General features: G+C 35.4%; 1 pseudogene; it reads right to left on the bottom strand.

Annotated features, from left to right (window-relative positions):
• Positions 1-7,907: 7,907 nt before the first annotated feature.
• Positions 7,908-8,007, bottom strand: LOC138811567 (U6 spliceosomal RNA; annotated as a pseudogene).
• Between the last annotated feature and the right edge of the window lie 202 nt (positions 8,008-8,209).

Genomic DNA, 8,209 nt, shown 5'->3' with positions numbered 1-8,209 from the left:
ATTCATTTATTGAATGGAAATTCCCGTATACACCTAGTTAAGATAATAAAAATATGATTAAAAACAATGGAGATATTTGATCTTAAACTGTGTTCTCTTAATCCATGAGTCAATATAATAGTTTCCTCCTCAGAAATATTCTTTACGGGTATTTTCCTCATAGTGACAGAAAAGTGATCAATGCAATGAATATCAATACATCACATTGCACATATAAAATCACAGTAAAAATGTTAGAATTCATCACATGATAAAATAAGAGGTAGAATTTGCCAAATGCTAATTGATTGTTTTTCCAAGTACTTTACCTATGGTATATAATTGAATCCTCACAATAATTCTATAAAGTGGAACTCCTTACATTTTTATCTCTCAGATGATGATATTGAAGTCTTCAGAGTTGGAATTACTACTACAACATTGCACACATGGTAAGTGTTAGCCTGACGATCATCTCTGACTGTATCAATTAACCTCATTCTATTTTATGACTAAAATACCAGCACTTAGTCTACAAATTATAGGAAAATTTCCCGAATTATTGTTTTCACTTTCACAATATTTCACTTTATCTTTGTTAGAAAATAGGGAACTGTAATATGAAAACTCGAAGTTCATAATCAATGCATACCTCCCTGGTGAAAGGAACTGCTCAAGTATAATATTCTTGATTTCTAGCTCAAAATAGTAGAAATCATATTTTATCCCTTCACTCATCACTGCACTGCCTGGGGACCCTATTTCTTTTTTTTTTTTTTTTTTTTTTTTTTTTTTTTTAAATTGTATTTTATTTTATTTGAGAACATACTGTACAGAGGGGCTACAATTACATGGGCAGAATAATGCATACATTTCTTACCAAGCATTGCAGCCTCCTCCTTTGTTTACCCTTCACTTCCCTTCCCTGCCTCCCCCCTCCCCCCACCCAATTTTACCCCCCTCCCCCCACCCAATTATACCCCCCTCCCCCCCCCCACACCGAAATTGTAAAGCTGGTTTTGACATGACATTTTGTACTTCTCATTGTTGCAACAGGTCCACCTGAATCCTTAAACGATTTGTTTGTCCCCATCTCCTCCACATGATATACTGATATCAAATATAGTGAAAGCGGGGGTTACACTGTGGGGGAGGGACATACAAAGCAATAAAGGAATAATCTTATAAATGCATTAGAAATACATGCATGAAAGAAACGAAAACATTAAAATACATATTTAAGGGTTCATTTTCCTAACATCACATTATCTGGCCTTTTCCGCTTGACTCATACCTATACTAGATATTGCAAATAAGGGAAACCATGGGACCTATGCTTCTTTGGGCCTGGCTTACTTCACTTAATATAATTTTTTCCAAACCTTTCCATTTCCTGACAAATGGGGAAATGTCATTCTTTCTGATGGAGGCATAGAATTCCATTGTGTATATATACCACATTTTCTTGATCCATTCATCTACTGAGGGGCATCTGGGTTGGTTCCATATCTTAGCTATGGTAAATAATGCTGCAATAAACATAGTTGTGCTGGTAGCTTTAGTGTGGTCTTGTTTGTAAACATTTGGGTAAATGCCCAAAAGTGGGATTGCTGGATCATAGGGGAGATCTATGTGAAGTCTTTTGAGGAACCTCCATACTGCTTTCCAAAGTGGTTGAACAAGTTTACATTCCCACCAACAATGAAGTAAGGTTCCTTTCTGTCCACATCCCCTCCAGCATCTGTTGTTATTAGAGTTCTTGATTTTTGCTGTTCTAACTGGAGTGAGGTGATATCTCAATGTTGTTTTGATTTGCATTTCTTTTATGGCTAGGGATGTTGAACATTTCTTCATGTGTCTATTGGCCATCCTTCTTTCTTCTTCAGAGAAGCTTCTCTTTAAGTCTTTCGCCCACTTATTTATTGGGCAGTTGTTTCTTTGAGGATTTGTTGTTGGGTGGTTTAATTTTTTGAGTTCCAAGTATATTTTTGATATGAGACCTTTGTCCGTTGTATGGCTAGTAAAGATCTTCTCCCAATCGGTGGGCTTTCTATTGATCTTGCCAGCTATGTCATTTGTGGGGACCCTATTTCTGTTTAGCACTGTCTTACTGAAAGAATGACCTCCCCAATTCCTGATGGAAACATTCTGCAGGTCTTATGGACAAATCATTTCCACTTTGTAGCTCAACTAAGTTGTTTACCATTCAAGTATTTTGATTGCTTTTTATACCCAACATTTTGAGAGAAAGGTACTACTTCAAAATGCTATTAAAGCAAGACTGATATAAAAATCACCTTTGACCCCAGATAAATATTTTACCTTTCCTATACTCAAAAATGCACTCTGACCTATCATTAATGTTAGGAATGAGAGGATAAAAAATCATAGACACCAAGACCTAAGTATGAATTAAAGACTCTCCAACTTGTGAATACTATTGGTTTAAAAAGACATGAAGGGATGGGAAGGTGGCTTAGTGGTAGAGTGCTTGCCTTGGATGCATGAAGCCCTGGGTTCGATTCCTTAGCAGCACACAAGTATAAAGAAAAAAGTGGAAGTGACGCTGTGGCTCAAGTGGTAGAGCGCTAGAGTGGGGCTTAAGAGCTGAGGGATAGTGCCCAGAGTTCAGGCCCAACTACCGTACCCCTCCCCCTCAAAATAAAGACATCAATACTACCAATGTTTTTCAAAATTTCTTATGATACTGAAGATTCAATTATAAACTATTAACACTTGAAAATAACTCATTTTCATGGTAGTAGAACACAAAACACAAGATTAATCCTAACCATATTAAAAGACATTTATTTATACTACAAATTCACTCTTATAACTACGAAGATTCTAAAAATAAGTGAAGCACAGTGACACAAAAATAATTTAACTGCGTCATCTACATTCAAAGGACTGTGCTAATAGAAAGCAAAATTATACTAATAATTAGGTTACCCAATTCACTTACATTCTTTTATTCTATTTCTTTTAGTTTCATAAAAACTGGCTTTTCATAAAATGATCCATAAAAGAGCCTATATACACACTTACATTTTCAGATCTTAACAATATTTATTTCAGAAATATCTTTAGCTGTATAGTTAATGAACTAAAATATTACTAAAATATTTAAATGGTTTTCAAAATTGCAAGACTCGTTCTGGGATGTTATTTATATTGGAAAAGATATTTGAAAAGGCTTATTTGTTGAAGTTGTGATCGTTACTCCCACAAAAGAACTATTAATGAAGGAACATTTGTATTTGTATGTACAAAACAACTTCAAATGCATCCACAATCTGGAGATGACACGTGTTTTTGTTTTTTTTTAAATATATATCTAACAAGCATAGCCACAATACTGATTTTCAGTCAATATGATGCGATATTCAAACCTTAAAAATACGGGGTTTATTATCATAGTGTGAATAGATATGATATTACAAAGAAAGTTATTTTCAACAGAAATTTGGAAAGTGTTTATCCACCTTGAGTTTCACAGAAAAAACCAGAGAGCAATACCTATTTCTTCAAGTCGGTCAAAATCACTCCATGAATATTTCTTAAAAATATAACCAATTTAAGATTTCAAATACATATTTTGTACTGACAGTCATCTTACAGCAATAAATTACTACCTGATTATGTGTGTATCTTTTTACCTAACATATATTAAGAACTGAAAATGATCGCTTTTATCTAACTTCTGTTGTAAATGCTTTGATTATGATGATGTTATTAACAAATAAAATGTACAGAAGGGTGGTTCCACTGAAATGACAGGACAGAACACTGATAAACAACATTGCAACACAGTTCTTTTCAGCCTCACCCTGTTCATATTGGCAAGCAACATTGCAACAGCACACACACACACACACAAACACAGACACACGTTCACACACATATACATGCATGCCAAATTCAGGGTTTATTGTACAAAAAAGTTCAAATAAAATATTAGTGATTAGGACAAATGATAATTTGCCTTATTACAAAATAATACATAATTCAGTCACCATGGTAGTTACATTTCATCTGCCCCTCCACTTGTGACCACTTAATTTATTTTAGGTAATTCTTTAACTAATTCATTCCTTCATTAGTTAAATACTAATACTAAAACTTGAACTCAGGGCCTAGCTCTGTCCCAGAATTTGTTATGATTTTGTTTTAGTTTTCTCAAGTCTAGCATTTTATTGCTTGTACCACAGCTCCATTTCTAGCTTTTGCTGGTTACTTTCAAACCAGAATCTAATGGACTTTTTTTCTTGCTCTGGTTTCAAACCACAATCATCAGATTTTGTCTTTCTGATTAGCTAGGAATAAAGACATGAGCCACCAGTGTGGCTCCTACTTTTTCCTATAATTATCTATTGCACATACTTAGATAGCAATTTAATATTGAGAGTATAGAAACAAGATGTATAGTGATTATATTGTTCTGTCAGAAATTCAAGTTAGTAATGTAAATTTCTTCTTAAGACCATACACAAAAAATACTTAAGAAGCCGGGAGCTGGTGGCTCACGCCTGTAATCCTAGCTACTCAGGAGGCTGAGATCTGAGGATCGCGGTTCAAAGCCAGCCCGGGCAGGAGAGACCATGAGACTCCTATCTCCAATAAACCACCCGAAAACCGGAAGTGGCGCTGTAGCTCAAGTGGTAGAGCGCTTGCCTTGAGCTGAAGAGCTGAGGGACAGCGCCCAGGCACAGAGTTCAAGCCCCACGACCGACAAAAAAAAAAAAAATACTTAAGAAGAAATCTGATGATGATGATGATGATGTGTGTGTGTGTTTGTGTGTGTGTGTGTGTGTGTGTGTGTGTGTGTGTGTGTGTGTGTGTGTGTGTGTGTGTGTCTGTACTGTTGCAATGTTTCACATGTAAGCACTGTGCAGGGATGTCCAGACATTCACAGTAATTGCATGAATATCTGCCTTGAGCTACCAACTCATGGACAATGTCTAAGTGTCCACTCTAGGCTTCCCGATGAAGAGGGGTATACTCATCCTCATCCCTAGTATTCATAGGAGTGTCCTTTTTGGAAATTAGTCTCCGCACTGTAGTAAGCAGCAAGAAAAGCACTCTACCACTGAGCCACTTTCCCAGCCCAAGGATTAAGATTCTTGTTTGTAATTTGGTCAGAGCTATATCTCTTTATGTAGGCTACTAAAAATGTATTTACTAATTTCCAGTTAATGTATAAATTCTATTTCCATCTCCTTTAACAAATAAAAAATAAAATTGTTTGCTTTGTAAATGGATCAGAAGCATGGATTTTTTGGCTAGCTAGGTGATTGCACATCTCTCTCTCTCTCTCTCTCTCTCTCTCTCTCTCTCTCTCTCTCTCTCTCTCTCTCTCTCTCTCTCTCTCTCTTTCATGATTCTCAGAGACAATATGGTTGCTCCATAATTATCCTAATTTATTTTGCTTTTATACTTTTGGTTGCATTATTTATTTCACTTTCTGCTCTACCATTTAACAAATCAGCACACATAAACAGAACCACAGAAGTTGTTCTGTGGCTCAAGTGGTAGAGCACTTGCCTTGATTTGAAGAGCTCAAGGACTGTGCCCAAGCCCAGAGTTCAGGCCCCACAACTAATTTTTTTAAAAAAGAATCTAAATCCTTGATAATTTTTGGAACAGATCTGACTGAAATCGGTTGAATCACACTTTTCCTGCACAATGAAAGAAAAGGTCCAGGCTAGGAAAGCAGCTAGAGAAGGCAGGCAGATTGTATCTGTGACAAAACTTTGTGGAAAATGGTACACAGGATTACTTACTGGAGATCCACTTGCACTGGAAGCATGATGCTGAACTATTGATTGCTGATTCTGAACTATTGCTTTGATCATTATATTCTCCAAGAAGAAACAATGAAATTTAATTGATATCAATGGACTACTAATATATTTTGACTTCTCATTAAGCATCTTCAATCATCAAAATCACCTGAAGAGAATAGATAGGCCTACTTTTTTTTTTTTTTTTTTGGTCCGGTCGTGGGGCCTGAACTCTGGCCTGAGCATTGTCCCTCAGCTCTTCAGCTCAAGGCTAGCGCTCTACCACTTGAGCCACAGCGCCACTTCCGGCTTTTTTCTTTTTGCTTATGTGGTGCTGAGGAATCGAACCCAGGGCCTCTGGCATGCAAGGCAAGCGCTCTACCACTGACCCACCTTCCCAGCCCAGGCCTAATTTTTTTAGATGGAAACAAGTGTTTAAAGAAAAAACAAGAATTTAGGTAGTCATACAAAGGACTTCTATTTTACTACTGCATTATACATTTTTTTCTAATGTTGGTTACCAATAAATAATGGATCTATTAGAAAGCTCTTACAGCTCATATATTGAATAGTAATTTCTCTTACACTATATCTTTGTATTTCCCAAATCATTTACATAGTAGGCTTTGTTTCCTATTTTCTCCTTCCTAGAATAAGCTGCATATGAAGACACCACTGTCCCTCATTTTCAGTCTGCATTTTAATACGGAGGAAAATCTTTCCTCTGCTCTCTATCAATTCAGTACTCCCCACTTACCATAATTTAAAATAGTAAAAATGGAAAAAGAGAAAATAAATCATGGTGAAAAAACATGCAGAAAATTCACCGGATTTTTCTGACCATTTCAACCTACGTGAACTATTGGGGAAATACATGGACACCTCATTCCCACTGGTACTCAAAGTCTCTGGTTAGGCAATTCTGATGAAGACAAGGAACAAGATGAAAACGTGAGGAAGGTATCAATTGCAAGAAAATAATGGAGAAGAATCCATGCAAATTTCTTCTTTGAGATGCTGAAATTAATCGGCTTACTATAGTGCTGAGACTACTTTCCAAAAAGGCCACTCATATGTATACTAGAAATGAGGTAAGTATACCCCTCTTCATCGGGAATCCTAGAGTGGACATTTTGACATTGTCCATGAGTTGGTAGCTCAAGGCAGATATTCATGCAAGAATTCTGAATGGCTTGGCACCCCTGCACAGTGCGTACATGTGGAATAATACCAGAATGGATTCTTTCTTACTTCATCACGATGCAGATACCAATCCCCAAACTAAAGGCCTCTTGACCTCCTTAAATATTGTTTCTTGGGATAGAAATAGCAAAGATACGCTGTATCTCCTTCTGTTTAAACATGATTTCAAACCGGACTGAAGAACAACTTGGAAGAAACTGCATTTGATATTGCCAAAAGCATAAGTATGTATCACTAACTCTTTGAAGTTGTGGAAGGCTGTACAAATTGTTCTCCTATGTAGTCATGGTTTGGTTAAGTTTCTTAAATTTCAAAAGTGCCAGTCCATCCTTTCTGTCCCTACAAAATATTTTCATAATACAAAATAACAGCAAGATCTTAATTTAAAAGTTTATGGATTCCATGTTATTCTTCCACGTGAATTGCCTGACTTTGATGACAAAATGTATTCAAGAGTTGTTTGTATGCATCTATAAAGATTTCTGCAGAGTTTGTGATTTTTTTAATTTTATCTTATCTGTTGAAAAGAATAGTATAGAAATTAAAGATATTCCTGGTGATTGTCTGAAAAAAGTATCTATGTTTGTATAAAGTCCATAATCTATTTCATTGTCTTCTAGATATAATACTTTGAAGTCTACATTGTTTTATAATATATAGGTTCATTAATAAATGTGTCCTTTCAGATTACTTTCCATATAGGAAAAGTTTAAGATTCCTTTTTCCTAAGTCTTTATATTATTTTATTTCTTTGGGATAAAAAGATAATGTTATCTAATTTCAAGTATTGTAAAGGTTATGCTATGTAAGGGCCTTTCGAAGGTGAAAGTTTAATACACTGATGTCAAACTAACCTTTAATTCTATGAATTACAGGTTTTGTTACACTTGTATTTTTGTAATCAACTTTTTAATAACTGTTTTTCATTGCATTTGAAGAATGAAAAATATGGAATAATTCACATATTTTCATGCCATCCTTGTGCAAGTGCCATGTTAATGTCTGTATTGTTGTAATTTGTGTAGACTTGCTGCTGAAGCATGGAGTATCCTCTAAATTTAAGTAGTTAACGATGTAATCTTTATACAGGCATATATCCTTGGTTGCCTATTTGTAACAAGGAACCTTTATTGTTACTAAAAATGCTATTGATCTTATTTCTCTAAATTTCTATGTATAGTGGAAAAAACTTATATTGTTTGGTCGATTGCTCATATTTGCAATTTTTTGTCAATGACTATTTT

This window comes from Dipodomys merriami, unplaced genomic scaffold, assembly GCF_024711535.1.
Source record: "Dipodomys merriami isolate MVZ:Mamm:240054 unplaced genomic scaffold, mDipMer1.0.p SCAF_535, whole genome shotgun sequence".
NCBI classification, from domain to species: domain Eukaryota; kingdom Metazoa; phylum Chordata; class Mammalia; order Rodentia; family Heteromyidae; genus Dipodomys; species Dipodomys merriami.
The sequence above is the reverse complement of the archived record's forward strand: the minus strand, read 5'-3'. Positions and strand labels throughout refer to the sequence as shown.